The sequence below is a fragment of the Pan troglodytes genome, chromosome 3, assembly GCF_028858775.2.
Source record: "Pan troglodytes isolate AG18354 chromosome 3, NHGRI_mPanTro3-v2.0_pri, whole genome shotgun sequence".
Classification (NCBI taxonomy): domain Eukaryota; kingdom Metazoa; phylum Chordata; class Mammalia; order Primates; family Hominidae; genus Pan; species Pan troglodytes.
In genome coordinates, this window is record NC_072401.2 from 189,464,504 (window position 1) to 189,484,771 (window position 20,268).

The following is a 20,268-nucleotide window of genomic DNA, read 5'->3' on the forward strand; positions in this document are numbered from 1 at the left end:
TAAGAGATACTTATATTCATTAAAATTAGAAAAAAGATAAATAATGAATCACCTCAAATTACAGAATTTCCATATTTCCTAAAAAACTGACAGTGTGTCTGCCAATAATAGCCACATACAATATTTATGCAAGCCTGGCTTTCTGTAATGAGAAATTCAACAATTGCCATGGTGATATCTTGGGAGGCAAGGAGGAAATACTGGTGATAAGGGGAGTCTTGAGTGGTGATGGCGTGCAGCATCATACCATCCCCCTTGGGCCTGGGATGCTGCCAAGGTCTGCAGCGTGATGCTTGTCCTCCTCCATCGTCATCCAAACAAACAGGAAACTTGCTCTACAGAAAGTAATTCTTGCTGTTTTTCTTTATACATTTCTCAAAATATCTTTTAAATACTTTGTTACAGTAGGTAGTCAGGCCTACATGAGCAGGGCAAGAGAGCCCTTCCATCCCAACAGAAATGTCAGGTTACCATTAGATGATGGTCAGGCAGTTGTTAAACTGTCTCTCTAAAAAAATAATTGGTTACAGCCAGTGCCGTGGAAAGGCAGTCTCCCAGGAGATAGAAACACCTGAAACTGGTGATCAGCTTCCCAGTAAGGTCTCAGGAGTTGCGCAAGTGGGCTCAAGCATGCGCATTAAGAGGCAAAATGGCGGAGTTTAACTGGTCGATGACCTTGCACGGACATTTGACTGGTACGGGAAGAACGCTTCAAATGAGCATACATACAGCTCCGGTAAACACACTGCACGTGTGGCACCTCCAAGAGCGGGCAGGCAACTGCACAGGCAGACAGCCCACCCCAAGGGCAGAATCAGGGAAGAAGAGACGCAGGACCCCGGAAGCATGCCAACGTCACACCGTGCACTTCATCCCTCAAGTCACCCGCGCGGCCCTCTTGCAAGTGAGCTTTGCTTCCTTTCGTTCCTGCTCTGAAGCTTTTTAATGAACTTTCACTCCTGCTCTAAAACTCGCCTCGGTTTCTCTCTGTGTCTTACGCGCCTCAGTCGTATTCTTTCTTCTGAGGAGGCTAGGGCTGAGGTTGCCGCAGACCTGCACCGATTCGCCGCTGCTAATAATGTCTCAGACTCCAAGTTTCCAATCTTCCCTGAACAGCTCTCTGTGACTTTTTCTTCCTGCGCTGTCTCGCACTTTACACACAATTTTCTCTGAGGAACCTTCCTCCTACTAAATGTTCTAAGTTAGTTTTCCATGATTTTTTTTCTCCTCCTTCTTCCCTTGACTGTTGGGATACAGAAATATTTCACACAAATGATTTCTAATACAATTGAGTAGGAAAGAAATCAGCTTACTTTAGAAGTCTAGAAGCATTCTTAAGTCTGCTTTTCAATAATCGTCTTTTTCATATAATACTTTTCTTGCCCTCTTTGGAAACTTTGAGCCTGAATACAAATTAGAACAACACAAAATTCAAGTCCTTATGATGGAATTCAAATTTGTATTTTGGCTCAATTAGCTGCTTTCTAGTACATTTAGGATCATAGCATTTAGCCCACATTTAGTGGCAAAGGTAGTAACATTAACCTTGGGTTAAGTACAAAACATTAACCAAAAAATCTTGTAGAGAATTGAGATGTTATGACTAGAAAGAAATTATGAAGATGTTATTTTCAGGGTATACGTGGACTTTAACTGGGCACTGATTTTTATCAAGAAGTATTAGCAATTAAATTAACTGTCTTTCATGTGTTTAAGGAATCAGTCTCCTATCCATATTATATGAGACAAGAACATGACAAAATATTTTAAAAAGCAAAAGAATGATTATAAAAAATTATGCAGAAATAATATTTTTAAAGAAAATATATTTAAAATGCAGTTTTGGGATATTTTACAGCAAGTTACTTCAACCATACCTCTAGTTATACAGAATTTTGTCAAGAAACAAATCATATTTTAACATATCTAGTTTGAAGTTTTCCAAATACAAATAAATAAGGCATCTTAATAGCATGACAATTTATTCTGTCATTACTTAAAGCTTTTAATTGTGTATACTTAGGGCTAGTAAAGATATAATAAGAAATAGATTGGAAGCAGCTGAACAAACATAGTGTTCATAAATGCATTTGATTTGATATTGACGTCAAGCAGTTCTACCAAAGTGATTTCAGAACTTGAGAGATAAACTAATACGGTGGTCTAAACGGAGTCTTATCTTGTTCTGTACATATGAGTTCAGAGCTCTCTATTGAATTCTACTTTTTATCACATCTGATTATTCCTCATGGACCACTGGGAATAGACCAAATTGGGGCCACTGATCCTAATTTAAGTCCTTTCTGACCCCTTTCCGAGTCTTCAATTCTTGCTTGCAAAAGAGAGTATTCAAAATGTCCGTATCAAAATAATATTTAGATAAAAGGTGTGAATAATTCATGATAAAAAATTTGCTTTCTGATTATGTAGGTTATTATATTAACTAAACATGTTTATTTTACCTTTTAATGTGGCTCTATTCTGTTAGCCCTACCACAAAGATGATATTTGTCACAGTGTAACAGTCTGTTATATTGACTCTTACAAAGGCATGATATTCTATTGATGTTTAATAGAATAATTTTTAAAGTACAAATAAATGATTTAATTTAAATAATTTATATTAAATATTAAAATGTATATATATCACAGATATTTTATATGTATATTACCTATATTCAGGCATGCAGTTAGGGAAAGAAAGGGAGGGAAATTGTTAGTTAAACATGATCTTAAGAAATTCTTCCATATGTGGAAAAGTCATCAGTTCATCTGGCATATAGCAATATATACATATATATATATATATAGAATGCTATGTATACATTTATCCTACATTGATTTAACATCAAAACATAAAAAAGTTATTTCTTTATTCTCTCTAAGCAAAAACCAGTAATAACAGCTCTGTAAATAGACTCTAGACCAACAGATCAAGGGAACAGGTTAAACCCCTTGCTTATTTGTTAGAATTCAAAGAGCCTCACTTTAGCTAATCTGATTGGGCTAATTTGTGTGTATATACAGATATGGATAGATAGAACTATATATATATACACAATATATATTTTATGTAATATAAAATACATATAATAAATAAATTAGAATCTATTCATTTAACTTACCTGAAACCATATAATCACTCAAATGTGTCTGCGTGTCTGTGTGTATCTGTGTATGCATGTGTATGAAATGTAGTTTTTTAACTTGACATATAATAGATGTAAATATTTTCGGGGTACATGCGATAATGTGTTACATTCATATAATCAAATAAGGATAATTGGAATATCCATCATCTTAAATATTCATCTTTTCTTTATGTTAGAAACACTAAAGTTATTATCTTCTAGCTATTTTGAAATGTACAATAGATTAATGTTAACTATAGCTATCCTACTGATACATCAAATACTAGGTCTTATTTCTTCTATTATAATGTATATTCGTACCCATTAATCAACCTCTCTTTAGCTCCCCTTTCCCCCAACCCTTGGTAGCCTCTGGTAATCACCAGTCTACTTTTTATCTTCATGATATCTTTTTAGCTCCCACATATGAGTGACAGCATTCAATATTTGTCTTGCTGTGCTTGGCTTATTTCACTTAACATAATGGCATCCAGTTCTGTTCATGTTACTGCAAATGACAGAACTTCATTCTGTTTTATGGATGAATAATACTCCATTGTGTGTGTGTGTGTGTGTGTCACATTTTCTTTATCCATTCATCCAATGATGGACACTTAGGTTGATTCCATATCTTGGCTATTGTGAATAGTGGTGCAGTAAATACAGGAGTGCAGATGTCTCTTCGATATACTAATTTCCTTTCTTTTGAGTATATACCCAGTAGTGGCATTGCTGAATCATATGGTAGTTCTATTTTTAGTTTGTTTAGGACCCTCCATACTGTTCTCCATAGTGGTTTTATTAATTTACATTCCCACGAACAGCATATGGGGGTTCCCCTTTCTCCACATCCTCACCAACATTTATTATTACCTGTCTTTTTGATAAAAGTTATTTTAGCTAGAGTAACTCCTTGTAGTTTTGATTTGTAATTCTCTGACGGTGAGTAATGTTGAGTATTTTTTCATATACCTGTTGATCATTTGCATGTCTTGTTTTAAGAAATGTCTATTCAGATCTTTTGCCCATTTTAAAAATCAGATTATTTATTTTCTTGCTATTGAGTTGTTTGAGCTCCTATATTCTGGTTATTAATTCCTGTCAGATTGATAGTTTGTAAATGTTTTCTCCCACTCTGTGGGTTGTCTCTTCACTTTTTTTATTGTTTCCTTTGCCGTGCAGAAGTTTTTAGCTTAATATTATCTGATTTGTCTATTTTTGCTTTGGTTGCCTGTGTTTTTTGAAATCTTACACAAAAAATATTTTTCCTGACCTATGTTCTGTAGCATTTCCCCATGTTTTTCTCGGTAGTTACATGGTTTCAGATATTAAATTTAAGTCTTCAATCCATTTTAATTTGATTTTTGCATATGGCAAGGGCTAAGAGTCTAGTTTCATTGTTCTGCGTATGGATATCCAGTTTTCCCGGGACCGTTTATTGAAAAGACTCATCTTTCCCCATTGTGTCTTCTTGGCACCATTGTCAAAAATGGGTTGGCTGTAAATATGTGGATTTATATTTGGGTTCTCTATTCTGTTCTGTTGATCTGTGTGTCTGCTTTTATGCCAGTATTACACTGATTTGGTTACTACAACTTTGTGGTATATTTTGAAGTCAAATTGTGTGATGCCTTCAGTTTGGTTCTTTTGTAGTTCCATATAAATTTTAGGATAGTTTTTTCTAGTTTTTTTGAAGAATGTCATTGGTATTTTCATGGGGCTTCCATTGAATCTACATTTTAGGGTAGTGTTGTCATTTTATCAATACTAATTCTTTCAGTGCAAAAGCATGACATATCCTTTCATTATTTTGTGTCCTCTGCAGTGTCTTTTATCAGCGTTTGATAGTTTTCCTTGTACAGATCTTTCATATCTTTGGTTAAGTTGATTCCTAGGTATTTTATATTCTTCTTAGCTATTGTAAATGGGATTAGTTTCTTGATTTCTTTTCTAGATTGTTTGCTGTTGCCACATCTAAATGCTACTTATTTTGGAATGCTGATTTTTATATCCTGCAACTTGTAATGGAGTTTTGGTGGTTATGACTATGCATGTCTTTGAACTGATTTGGTAGTTGAAAGACATATATTTTTAAAACTTCAGAAATTAGAGAATTGATATGGGTAGATATTTAAACTCTACTTCATTAATTCATCTCATTTTATGAATGTGATAAGATACTAGAAAGCAAGTGGCTTCCAAGGGGCAAAAACTAATAAATTACAGAGACAAGACTTTAGCCTAACTTGTTTAACTTACAATAAAGTGGTACTTCTCTACCTCACTTAGAATAAAGCGGTATTGTATCTCCTCCAAAGTCCATGGTGAAACTTAATTCTCAACACAACTGTATCAAAAGGCTGGCCCTTAGGAAATAATCAGACCATGAGGCCTCTGCCCTCATGAAGAAAGGGCTGGAGAGAACTAACTAGCCCTCTTTTGTACTTTTTTGCCTTTCCCTCCCTTCTGGCATGTGAATATACAGTGTTTGCTCCTCTGGAGAATGCAACATATAAGGCGCCATCCTGGGAGCAAAGACAGGGCCCTCACTAGACACTGAACCTGCCAGCCCCTTGATCTTGGACTTCTCTGTTTTCAGAACTATGAGAAATCAATTTCCATTGTTTATAAATTACTCACTCTGTGGTATTTTTTTATAACAACACAAAAAAACTAAGACAAATTGGTACCACCAGAAATGGGTGTTGCTATAAAAATACCTCAAAATGTGAAAGTGCCTTTGAAACTGAGTAATGGGTACAGCCTGGAAGAATTTGGAGGTGCATGCTAGAAAAAGATTAGATTGCCATGAACAGTGCATTAAGGGTGATTCTGATGGGAGTTGAGAAGAGAAGAGCTGTAGATAGAGCCTCAATCTTCTTAGATATTACATACGTGGTCATGGTGAGAATGCTGGTAGAAATGTGGACAGTAAGGCTGTTCTGATGTGTTCTTAGGTGGAGATGAGGAATGTCTTATGAGAAACTGGAAGAAAAGCATCCTAGTTATAAAATGGCAAAGAACATGGCTGAATTGTGTCTGTGTCCTAGTGTTTTATGAAAGGCACAACTTAGAAGTGATAAGCTGGGACATTTTGTGAACGAAATATCTAAACAAAGCATTGAGGGTGTCATATAGCTTCTCTTGACTGCTTATAGTAAAGTGCAAGAAAGGAGAAACCTGAAATCTGATCAGAGCTGAAATCTATAATCAAAAGGGAAACAGAACTTAAAGATTTGAAAATTTTGGGCACAGCCAGATGGTAAAAAATAAAAAAGCATGTTTGGGAGAAAACACCAAGGGTGTGGCTAAGGGAGCATTTGGTAAAGAGGTTGGTATGGGTAGAAGAAGGCCAGGCACTATTCATCAGAACAATGAAATAGTCACCCCAAAGCATTTCTGAATTCTTTGTGGCTGCCCTACTCATCATAGGCCCAGCATGCCAGGGCCTTGAGGGTTGAACTGTTTCAAAAGAAGGGCCCAGTGTGGCCTCACTGACTGGGATTGCCTCAAGTCTATGTTCCTTGCATTTCAGTGCAGTGCTCCTTGGTCACCCCAGCTATGGCTCAAGTGGGCCCAGGTGTGGCTCAGGCTGTTGCCTCAGAGGGCACAAGCAGTAAATGGTGACATCTCCATGGTGCTAAGTCTACAAGCACACAGATTGCAAGAGCCATGGAGGCATGGATACCTCTACCTAGATTTCAAAGAATGGCTCAGACAGCTCTGGGGCCCAGTGTTTTAAACTTCAAAGGCCACAGTTTAAAACACTACACTCACAGGCAGGCCCACTGCAGACAGCCCCCCATGAGGGCAATGCCCAACACAGCCATAGAGTCAAAGCCACCATAGAGAGCTCCCATTAGGGCAATGTCTGGTGGAGCTGTGGGGATGGGGTCATCTCCAAGACACCATAACTGTAGAGGCACCAGTAAAGCAACGCCAGCCTGCGAGAGCTGCAGGCACCTGACTCCATCCCCTGAAAGCTGCTGTGTGGGCTACACCAAGCAAATCAGTGGAGGTGGGGTCCCCCAGTGACTTGGAGGTCCAAACTCTGTTCTAGTGTGTCCAGCGGGCAGGGCATAGAGTCAAAGATTGAATATTGTTTGACTTGTTGCATTTTGGACTTGCTTAGGATTGTGTTTTGGGAGCATACAACTGTTTAACTTTACAGGCTCATAGTTGAAAAGCAAATTGAGTCTCACCCATATCTGATCTAGTTGAGATTTGAATTTAGACTTTAAGGTTGAATCTGGCATGAGTTAAGACTTTGGGGTTATTGGGATGAAATTCATGTGTTTTTTACATAAGAAGGACACAAATTTGAGGGGAGGGTCAAGAGCAGAATGCAACAGGTTAAATGTTTGTGCCTCCTCTAAAATTCATATCGAAACTTAATCCCCAAAGCAACTATATTAAGAATTAGGTCCTTTAGGAGGTGATTAAGCTAAGAGGGCTCCACTCTCATGAATTAGTGACCTCATACAAAAGCTGAAGATAACTAGCTAGGCCTATTTTTGCCTTTTTGCCTTTTGCCTTTTGCCTTGTGAGTACACAGCACAGGAGGTGCCATCCTTGAAACAGAAACCGGGACCAAACCAAACACCAAACCTGCTGGTGCCTTGAACTTGAACTTCCCAGCCTCCAGAACAGTGAGAAATAAATTTCTGTTGCTTAGAAGTTATCCAGTCCAGGTATTTCATTATAGTAGAACAAATGGATTAAGACACACTGTAATGCACTGCTTCATAAATGGCATTATATTATCCTATTAATTTTGTTGTTAATTTTGCTCTTTAAAGAAATGATAAAATTGGGGCCAGGCGCAGTGGCTCACGCCTGTAATCCCAGCACTTTGGAAGGCCAAGGCAGGTGGATCATGAAGTCAGGAGATTGAGACCATCCTAGCTAACACGGTGAAACTCCATCTCTACTAAAAATATAAAAAATTAGCCGGGTGTGGTGGCACACACTTGTAGTCCCAGCTACTCAGGAAGCTGAGGCAGGATAATCGCTTGAACCTGGGAGGTGGAGGTTGCAGTGAGCCGAGATCGCACCACTGCACTCCAGCCTCAGTGACAGAGTCTCAAAAAAAAAAAAAAAAGATAAAATTAGTAGGAAAAATCATTTTAACGAACATGTGATCTTGGAAATTTGCTCTGAAGCCCTCATATGGCAGCAATATTAAAGCAGATTAAATACTAAGATACGTATGTGCGTCTGAAATTATTTTTACATAAACTGGTTTCTCTAACTTTACTCAAGATTGTTTTAACTAATTTTAGGCAGAGTAATACCCTAGTTTGAAAATATTTTTAGGTAAGGAAATTGCAAGTCCCCGTTTGGCAATATGCTCTAACACAGGGCTTCTCAACCCTCACTATCCATGAACCCCCAGCTAAACCACAACATGCATGAGCACACACACACACACACACACACATGCACATGCACATACAAGTCCTCCAAATCAACATGAGAAAAGTCTCTCACATAATTCAAGAATGCTGTTTCACCAACTTCAACCCTCCGTCTGACAACAAGATGTAATAGTAAATGTAGTATATCCGTTTGAAGCACTTTATAAACTGAAAGAAACTGGACACAAATAAAATGGTTCAGCTGTCTCTTCGATAATTTTTATAGCCATGGAAAGACACCTCATAGTCACATAATCTTAAGCGTGTTCATGGAGCAGCGAGTCAAATGACATTATGTGGCAATAAAGAAGACTTCAGCGCGTTTCCCGACTTTACCAGTGAAAACATCTGACCTTGAGGAGGGCACTGAAAATGCCACTGCATCGACATTTTTTTTTTTTAAGACGGAGTTTTGCTCTTGTTGCGCAGACTGGAGTGCAATGGCACGATCTAGGCTCACTGCAACCTCCACCTTCCGGGTTCAAGCAATTCTCCTGCCTCAGCCTCCCAAGTAGCTGGGATTACAGGCATGCGTCACCACACCTGGTTAATTTTTTGTATTTAGTGGAGACAGGGTTTCACCATGTTGGTCAGGCTAGTCTCAATCTCCTGACCTCAGGTGATCCACCCGCCTTGGCCTCCCAAAGTGCTGGGATTACAGGCGTGAGCCACAGCGCCCGGCCACATCGCATCTATTTTTGTAAAATATGCATAATTCTAGAATATGTTTGTTGTGAGGATTGAAGCTCATAATATGTACCCTTTTAAAACTTTAAATATGTTGAAATGCCTCAAATCAAAATATTATCATATGATGCAGTTTATTCATCCTTATGAGAAAACACGTGATAGGGACTGTCAAGGGTGACTGTATCAAATGTGCAAGAGATTCGGGGCATTGGCTTATTGCAGTGAATTGCACAAAAGAATTATTTGAAATAAATATAACATGCAATGAAGTTGTCAATAAGTAGCATAATTTATACTTGCTCGTTCAATGCTGGACACAGATTAAGTGTTTCAAAATACAAATGCCTCACAGAGAAAAGGGAAGTGAATGAGAAGAAAGGAAATTTATTGAAATGAAAGATAGGAGAAAACAGGAGAAGCACAGAAGTGACAGACAGGAACCTATTGCACATGAGAATGACACTTTACTAGACAGACCCTTTCAGAATTCAATCACAATGCTAAACTTTCCAAAAGTTCACAAAGTAAAACTTTTGAGTACTAGCAGTGACACCGGTCCTGTTGAAATTTTCACAGGAAATACAGGGAACATAAACTGATTAGTTTTTAATCAAGATAAACACATATGTCCACTCTAACTTAGTAATCGCTTATGTTTAACATGTTAAATACAATGTATTAAACTTATATGCTAGGCACTGTTTTAAGTGTTTAATATCTATGGTCTCATTTATTGCTGCTAACTGCCTAAGAAAATAGGTAATATCCCTACTTTAGCTTTGTGGAAACAGATGTTCAAAGCTATTAGTCTCCCATTATAGCAAGTAGCTGAGCCAAGATGCACACGTGGTCCCTGCAGTTTAAAACACTACACTCACTTTTCTCTTCTGTACTATTCAAGTGATGCTGTCATTATTCACTATTCATTTAATATCTTTTGCACTTGTTTTAAGATCAGTTCAGGAGTATTTCAGTTCAAGTTCCACCATGAAAAGAGAAACCACACCAGCATTTTAGTAGAGAGAATTGTTTCCAAGGTTATTGTAGACCCGAAAAGGCAAAAAGGGAGACAGAGGATGGTTAGCTTACATCTCCAGGACTGGAACAAAGGAAAAAGAATGGGCTTATCACCACCTACAACCTCAGAAACTAGGCCCAGCAGAGCTGTGACCCAGACACCTGAGAAGTGGGCTTTTCTTTGGAGGAGTCAGGGAGAGACCCTACAGAGCTGGGATTCAGATTTCTGAGGGGCGGTGCTACCTCATTGCTGCTTGTTATCTCCAAGCTGGAGATGATAGGAATGGTTCTGGGAGTGTGGAAGAAAAGGTATGTCAACTACTAAACCGAATGCTGCCATGGCTGTATTGACTTGAGTGCTTCCCTTCTCTCCGCCTGCTGTCTTCCTGTCTCCCACTAGCGACTTGTAGCTGCAGAAGCAGACGGCAAACGGTCCTACAGTTTGCAACCCAGCACCACTGGGCAGATATATAAAGGTAGATTTGAGCTATGCAAGTCAGTCAGTTCCATTATTTTATAATGAAGCCATACTTTTTGTTTAATTACTATATACTCAATTTATCAGATTTGATTAAATAACCTCTGAGTATTGTCAAAAGATAAATCCACTTCCCAAAGATAAGGATTTGCCACCATGGAGGATATCCCAGTTTCAGACTACATCTATTTTCCAGGCAAAGTTTCAAATTATTTTCCTCAGGAGACATCAAGAGATGTCTTCAGAGAAAAGACCTGCTGATACTGGCGTTAGGGGTTACATAAAGAAAAGGGCCAGCTCCCTCCTGAGTTCCCTGGAGTGAGTTCCAGAAAACAACCCAGAGTTTCCAATCAGCGTCTTAGTGTACAAGGACCAGCAGATATGTGAGAAAATATCCCATGATGAAAGAGTAAGTCAATAATAAAGCAAAATGTGGGGACAGAAAGATAATTCAGGAAGTAGAAGAAAACTGAAAAAATGAGTATAAATTATCAGAAAAATAAAAACAAACTATTGATAACAGGAATGCCATGAAAAATGAACAATTAGAAAACAGTGACAACTAGAACAATAAAAAAGTCTTTGAAAATTAAAAAAAAATGATGGTCAAAATAAAACTTCTAATACAAGAGGAAAAGTTTCAGAAATCTATCAAAAAAATAAATAAGGAAAAATACAAGACATGGAGAATCATTGCAAGAAACTCACTTTCTAGAAAAAATGGCATGTGAGTGGGGAGACAGAAAAAAACGCTGGAGAAAAAGTTATAAAAGCACTAATACAGGAAAATTTCCCCAAACTAAAAGACTTGAGTCCTCAAAATCCTTTTTAATGGCCAGGAAGAAAAATGAAAATGGCTTATTTAAGGCATATAAAATTAAAAAGCATCAGCACTAAAGAGAAGCATCTAAAATTTTCCATAAAAACCGTAAATCACATACAAAAGAATGAGAATCTGAATAGTGCTGAAGGATCAACACAAGCCTTTTTTTTTTTTTTTTTTTTTTTTTTGCTAAAAGTCAATGGAACAACAAGGCCTGATAAATTTTAAAGAAAAAATAATGTTCAACCTTGAAATTTTGTTAATACTTTATTCTACAGGTGCACTGCTTTTAATACACACTTCCTTTAAAAATTTCCTTGCTACGGCAAGGAAAACAGAAAGTAACTAAGAAAACAGAAGTCAGTTCTAGAATACGGTATATCCAAGTTAGGAAATTAGGAACACAGCCACAGATAACAGCACACAACACACAGATAACAGCACACAGCTAAAGCCGAGAGCAGCCAGTCCAGATCACAGCAAGTGAAAAGAGACTCCAAAAAGTTTTTTCTAGTTAAGAGAGAGACTCAGTAGAAAAGTAGTTGATATTTAGAATCATAGCCAAGAAGAATTAAGAAGAGTAAGAAAAGAATTAAGGATGTGAGAATGAATTATACAAGTGAAAGAACAGGTGCATCTCCTTCAAAACAAATATCTACACAGTATAAAAAGAGTAAACATAGCATGCTAGCTGGCCCAGCAGTGAACAATATTTTCATCACGTAGTGGTGTAAATACAGCTTGCTAATCTACATTAAAAATAATATGATTCTATTGTGATAATTCTATTGCAAGAACGAGGGAGGGGCAAATAAGAGAACTAAGTCTATATCCATCATAGAAAATCAATATGTAATATTTCAACATGCAAAATCAATAAATAGCAATATAGATTTCATGTTTAGAAATAGGGATAAAACTACAGAAGAAAAAGCTGAAAGAGTTAAGTGTCTGCCTCTGTAGGGTGGTACTACAAGAAAAAAGAACTGCAAGGTGCTATTGTGTACTGTGGTAAGTTTTCAGTATGGGGCTGTTTATTTATATGTTTGATCTAAAAATCGTTCCCCCCTCTCCGTGGCTCTGCCCTGCGTGGGAGGACTGCGAGGACCTGATCTCTGCAAACTACACTTCCCAGGATTCCTTGTGCATTGACTGCTGGCTCGTTTCAGCCAATGAGAGGCACTGGCAGAAAGTCAGTTGTCCTGGTATATCCTGGCATATCTCCGCTTCTCTCTCTTCTGTGGTGCCACCTCTGGCCACTGATATTCTCCCCACAAGGCACAAGGTCCCCCTGCCTAGTGAGGCCTCCAAAGTTCTACTTCAGGCTTGGCGGCTCCAACTCTTAAGCTACTCTCTTTGAACCTCTAACCCCTAGGGACAAGGGCAACTTCCAGCAGCAAGGAATCTCATCTTCCGCTGGTGGCTCCTTAAGGTCTTATAACACCTTTAAAAATAGTGTCCTAGGCCGGGCACGGTGGCTCATGCCTGTAATCCCAAGCACTTTGGGAGGCCGAGGTGGAAGGATCACGAGGTCAGGAGTTCGAGACCACCCTGACCAGGATGGTGAAACCCCATCTCTACTAAAAATACAAAAATTAGCTGGGCGTGGTGGCGGGCACCTATAATCCTAGCTACTTGGGAGGCTGAGGCAGGAGAATCGTTTGAACCCGAGAGGCGGAGCTTGCAGTGAGCCGAGATCCTGCCACTGCACTCCAGCCTGGGCGACAGAGCGAGACTCCGTCTAAAAAAGAAAAAGAAAAAGTGTCCTATATTAAATAAATTCCTCATATTTTATACTAATATTAATTCCAATTCAATACTTTACATCAGCTTTGATTTTTCAAATGGCCCTGAGTGATACAAGTAACTGTGTAGTATTTTAATATACAAGTGTCAGAAAGTATTGACAGAGCCTCTCGACCAAACTTTACTCTCTTCAACGATTTCTCAACTTTTAGACTTTTTTACTTGTCTCTACATTGTCCAAGTTTAGCAAGAAGCTTGCTAAGTCAATTTAGTCATTCTCCTTGTCTGCTCACCCTGGATATCTGATCAGGTTCCTCATCCTCCACCGTCCTCCAGATGATGTGTGATTGCCCTGGCCTGCCTCCAGCCAGCATCCTGGCAGGTCACTTTGGCCACAGAATCCCCCTTACTACTAATGTTTCCTCTTAGTAATTTTCCGTCCACCGAGCTCCCTCCACTGCTCCTTGTTTATAAATTCTCACTTTTTCTTATTTTTTTCAGAACTGAGCCCAATCTCTCTCCCCCACTGCAAGGCGCCATTGCAGTAGTCCTGGATCTATGACAAAAGTACCCTCTTGAACAAAGTCTCCCTTACTGTTTTTAACAAGTTTCATTAATACTTTTTTCTTAAACAGTGTAAGTTTCTAAAAGGTCAAATATATATTTCATAGTGCTTTGTGAATTCTTAAGGAAAAAAATCAGAACAATGGCAGAATCACTTCAAAAGAAAAGGCGTGGTGGCTCGCGCCTGTAATCCCAGCACGTTGGGAGGCCGAGGCAGCAGGATCACCTGAGGTCAGGAGTTCAAGACCAGCCTGGCCAACATGGTGAAACCCCATCTCTACTAAAAATACAAAAATTAGCTGGGCATAGTGGCGCATGTCTGTAATCCCAGCTACTCGCGAGACTAAGCGGGGAGAATCGCTTGAACCCGGGCGGCAGAGGTTGCAGTGAGCCGAGATTGTGCCGTTGCACTCCAGCCTGTGCGATGGAGCAAGACTCTGTCTCAAAAAAAAAAAAAAAAAAAACAGAGAGTGAGAGAGAGATCTTATATTCTCCTAAAGTGTCTACTTGGAATGAAATTCTCAGGAGTTCACTTATGGCTAGTTAAAGCCATTGCATTGTTCTACAATACTGCAAAATGAAATAAGTAAAATATTTTGTCCCCAAATAAAAGAGTACAGCTTACTTTTTCTAAGAATTAATATTCATGAAAACTACACTTGTGTTTTTATTTTGTCCCCAGTGAAAATCAGCGTCTCAGCAGCAGATCCACTGAATATATCAGTACAACTTGATAGATCACTGCTTCTTCCTATGAGACTTCAGCGTCCAACTAAAGGGAAAAACCCAGCAGTTTTCTTATTATTATCATGTATTTAATTACATAAATAATATTTTTAAAACAGTCCAGAAGAGCACATAATGAAAGCCATGTCTCTCTCATTCGAGTGTGCTCTCTGTGGGCAGCCAGTGTCCATGTCTCCTCTACCCTTCCATAATCCATTTATGTAGTTATAAGCATGCATTTACATTTTCCCAGAAAACGGGGATAATAACATCATTAACTGAAGTAAAATTTTTGTAAGGATTAAATAAGAGAAAGAAACAAAAATTTAATATATTAAGTCCTTAATGATAAATATCAGTTATTCATATTTTCTAATTTCATCAAACTATCTACTACCAAGTATGGAAATAAATTTATCTGGTCTCCTACTGAGGTTGTTTTCCAAGCTTCCAAGTTTCCAAAGTTTATATAAGTATATATAAGTATTGTATAAGTATTATAAGTGTATGAAATGCATGTATAAAAAATACATAGTGTTGTTGTAGATTTAAGGGATTGTGCATTTTTACTTTTGTATTACCAAACAATCCTCCAAACAAAAAGCAGACACACACACACACTATATAAGAGGTATGATAATGATGATGTATAGATTGTAAGTGTAATAAAAGTCTTCAAAATATGTCTTGTGGAACAGATACAATCTTTCATAGGTAAAAACTGAATCTTTAGTAGGTTTAAAAAAGACATTGTATATCGACATAATCATGTGTGTTATAACATAAGCAGTGATGTGAAGCAGGAATTGGATTTGTATATTGACTCCCTGTCACAGTTAAGATGCTAGACTAGTTGAAGGGGAAGAAGATGAGGTGTATCAACTGAAGTCAGATTATAGAGGAAGTTGGAGCCAAATTTCTGAGTTGTTGGAGAAGGTAATTACAGATTTTGAAACCCTGGAAGATATAAATGCAATTTTTTGTAAGGACAATCATACCTCCTCTTCTCAGACTGATGATTTCCATTACATTTTAAAGGGCCTAAGCAACAACATGTTTTTGGTAAGTCTGAGCATAGTTGCAAACCAACCAGATCCTAAATTATGAAAATTGTCATTTTCTTTCAAAGCAAAATGACTTAAACGGCTACAAATCAAGTTGTATTGAATAATCCAGGGTTTGCAATGTTTACTGTAATTCTGTTTTCTGCAATGTGTAGTTTTAATGGTTCTTTTATTTTGAGAATTAGTTCTATTGGTATCAGTATACTCTTAGCTCAAGCAGTAGGTTTGCTTTTTTATGATACTGTACAACAACTTGAGTGGAGCTAGCAGGCTGATTTCATATGCTAGACATATCTACCTATCCAGTACTTCTTGGCATATAATTTTTTTTGGACATGTACAAAGTGTTTTTTTCCAAGTATACAATACTTCAGGATTAACTGTAGTGGATATGCTGTACAATAGATCTCCAGAACTCATTCATCCTAACTGAAACTTGGTACCCTTCGACCAACATCTGTCTCCTCATTCTCCTCCCCCACATCCTGGCGACCACCGTTCTACTCTTGGCTTCTATGAGTTCAACTTCTTTAGATTACATATAGACGTGAGATCATGCAGTATTTGTCTTTCTGTGTTTGACTTATTTCATTAGCATAATGCTTATCCATGTTATCTCAAATGACAGGATTTCCTTTCTTTTTTTTACTCTAAATAGTATTCCATTGTGTATATATACCACATTTTAAAAAATCAGTTCATCTGTTGATGAGCATATCTTGGCTATTGTGAATAGTGCTGTAATGACATGGGAGTCCAGGTATCTCTTTGACTTACTGATTTTTTTCCTCTTGGAATTTATACCCAATAGTGGAATTGCTGGATCATATAGTAGTTCTATTTTTAACTTGTTGAGAAACCTTCATACTGTTTTCTATAATGACTGTGCTAGTTTACATTCCCACCAACAGTGTAGAAAGGTTCTCTTTTCTACATCCTCCCCAACATTTGTTATCTTTTATCTTTTCATAATATCTATTTGAACAGGTATGAGGTGATATCTCATTGTGGGGTTACTTTGAGTTTCTCTGATTATTAATGATGTTAAGCAATTTTTTCATATACCTTTTGGCCATTTATGTCTTCTTTTGGGTATTGTATATGCAGGTCCTTTGCCAATTTTTTAATTGGATTACTTGTTTTCTGGCTATTTGGTTGTCTGAGTTCCTTATATATTTTGGATGGTAACTCCTTATGAAATGTATGCTTTGCAAATAATTCCATAGGTTGTTTTTCACTTTTGATCATTTCTTTTGCTATCAGAAGCTTTTATTTTTTAACATTATTTTTTAATTGAGAAATATTGTATTTATCATGTTTTAAAATGTGCATCCATTGTGAAATAGCTAAATGAAGGTAACTAAGATATGCATTACCTCACATACCTATTTTTCTGTGTGTGATGAGAACACAAAATCTGCTCTTAACAATTTTCAGGAATACAATATAGTCATCCCTCAGTGTAGTTGGGAGATTTGGTTCCAGAAGCCCTGCTTATACCAAAATCTAGGGATACTCAGGTTCCACAGTCTGCCCTGTGGAACCCACATATGGGAAAAGTCAGCCCTCAGTGTATCTGGGTTTTGCATCCCATGAACACTGTATTTCTGGATTGAAAATTCTGTATTTTCAATACAGAATTCTGCAGATGCAGAACCCTTGGTTACAAACGGCTGACTGTATTTATTGAAAAGATCTGCATAGAAATGGACTCAAAGAATTCAAACCAGTGTTGTTCTAGAGTCAGCTATACATTGTTACTAACTATAGTCACCATGTTTTACATTAATGCTCTTCAACTTATTTGTCCTATCTTACTGAAATTTTGTATCCTTTGCCCAACATCTCCCCAAACCTCCATGTTTAGCCCCTGGTAACCACTATTCCACTCTCTGCTTCTATGAGTTCCATATTTTCAGATTCCACATATAAGTGTAATCGTTTATATTTTTGTGCTTGGCTTATGTTACTTACTGTAATGTCCTCCTCCAGGTTCATCCAGGTTATTGCAAATGACATGATTTTCTTATTTTTAAAGCTAAATAATAGTCCATTGCATTTATGTACCACATTTTCTTTATCTGTTCATCTGTGATGGACACTTAGGTTGCTTCCATATCTAGGCTATTGTGAATAATTCTACAATAAACATGAAAATGCAGGTATCTCTTTGACATACTGGTATCATTTTCTTTGGATAGATATCCAGTAGTAAGATTGCTGGGCCTTATGATAGTTCTATTTGTAATTTTTTGTGAAACATCCATACTATTTTCTATAATGATTATACTAATTTACATTCCCATTGACAGTGTGAAAGGATTTCCTTTTCTCCTGTAGGTTTTCAGTTTGATGCAATCCAAATGGTATATCTTTGCTTTTGTCACCTGTGCTTTTGGAGTAATATCCAAAAAATCATTGCCTAGATCAATGTCAAAAAGCTTTTTTCCCTGTTTTCTTCTAGCAGTTTTACAGTTTCAGGTTTTATGTTTAATCCATTTTAAGTCGATTTTCCCTATGATGTGAGAAAAGATCCAATTTCATTCTTCTGAATGTAGACATCTAGTTTTCCCAATACCGCTTACTAAAGACACTATCATTTCTCCATTGTGTATTCTTGGCATTTTTGTCAAACAGTAGTGGGCTGTAAATGTGTGCATTTATTTCTGGGCACTCTATTCTGTTCCATTGGTTTATGTGTCTGTTTTTATGACAGTAGCATGCTGTTTCAATTTCTGTAGCTTTGTAATATGTTTTGACATTAGGTAGTGTGGTGTCTTCAGCTTTGTTTGTATTGCTCAAGATTTCTTTGGCTACTTGGGGTCTTTTATAATTCCACATGATTTTTAGAATCTTTTTCTTCTACTTCTGTGAAAACTGTCATTGAAATTTTTGTAGGGATTGCATTGAATCTATAGCTCACTTTGGGTAGTATGAATATTTTAACTGTATTAATTCTTTCAATCCATGAACATGAGATATCTCTCCATTTATTTGCATATTTTTCTATTTCTTTTATCAGTCTTTTATAGTTTTCAGCATACAGATTTTTTACCTCTTTAGTTAACTTTGTTGCTAGGTATTTTTAACATGCTGTTGTAAAATTGCATTGTTTTGATTGTTTACTATATATATATATATGTCAGTGTTTATATAGACTAACAACGAACTACCATTTTTAGTATATATAAACTTCTTCATTGAAGAAGAATTCAGATAGTTCATTGTTAGTCTATATAAACACTTTATATATATTTCAACATTTATAAACATACAGAAACACTATATATACTAACAACATTTATAAACATATATAAACACTATAAATACTAACAATGAACTAGCTTACTTCTTCAGATAGTATACATAAACACTACTAACTTTTGTACATTGATTTTGTAGTCTACAACTTTATTGAATTTATTATTTCTCAAATATTTTTGATAGGTCTTTAGGGCTTTTTATATGATTTATATATGATTATGACATCTACAGAGACCATTTTACTTCTTCCTTTCCAGTCTGGATACCTTTTATTCCTTTTATTTGCCTAATTCCTCTAACTAGGACTTTTAGTGCTGTATTGCATAGAAGGGGCATCCTTGTCTTGTTCCTGATCTTAGAGGAAAAACTTTCAGTTTTTCACCTTAAGTATAATCTTAGCTGTGAATTTGTCACATATGACCTTTATTATGTTGAGATACATTCCTTCTATAACTAAAATGTTGAGAGTTTATTCTGAAAGGATGTTGAATTATGTCAAAAGGTTTTCCTTCATCTATTGAGATGATCATATGGATTTTACCTTTCATTCTGTTAATATAGTGTATCACATATATTGATTTGCATATGTTGAACCATCCTTGCATCTTAGGGTTGAATCCCACTTGATCATGGTGTAAGATCCTATCAATATGCTGTTGAACTTGGTTTGCTCATATTTTGTTGAAGATTTTTTTATCTGTGTTCACAGGGTTATTGGCCTATAATTTTCTTGTAGTATCTTTGTCTGGTTTTGGTATTAGGTAGTGCTAGACTCACAAATTGGCTGATAACTTTGATTTTGTTTTTTATTCTAAACCACTGCTTTCTTTCTTTTTAAGCATGTTTAACAATCAGAGTCACAATGTAGAGCAGGTCCATCTTCCATCCCCCTCCAACTCTCCTCATGCCCTTCCCAGTTAATCCTCCTGTCACAACCTCCCAAAGTTCTGGGATTACAGGCGTGAGTTATCATGCCCGGCCTAAACCACTACTTTCAATAAAGAGTGAGAATAAAACAATCTATCATAATGTTTATGTTTCTTCATGCATACAGTTTGTATAAAGAATGTATAATCATTTTTACATAAGCACTTCACATCTATATGAAATCCCATTTCTATTCCTATCTAAGTGACGTGGGTTTGTTTTTCTCAAGACAAATGGTTTGTTCTATTTTAATTTCTGTCTTACTGTTTTTCTTAATAGGGTAGAAATGAACATTTTGAGGTTTGGACTCAGACTGGTATAATTTGAATACTAGCTAGTCTGTTTATTAATTCTGTATGTTTGTTTGGATCACTTCTGTAAATTCCAGTTTCTCATCTGAAAATGAATACAATTACAGGGC

The 20,268-nt window shown here is 36.9% G+C and overlaps 1 long non-coding RNA gene across 2 annotated transcripts in view; it reads left to right on the forward strand.

Moving 5' to 3' along the window:
* Positions 1-634: 634 nt before the first annotated feature.
* Positions 635-20,268, forward strand: part of LOC107974514 (uncharacterized) — a 133,407-nt gene continuing 113,773 nt past the window's right edge. For both annotated transcript variants that reach the window (XR_010156786.1, XR_010156785.1), the window contains exon 1: positions 635-904. This is a non-coding gene — a long non-coding RNA (uncharacterized LOC107974514). The remainder of the gene's footprint in view (positions 905-20,268) is intronic.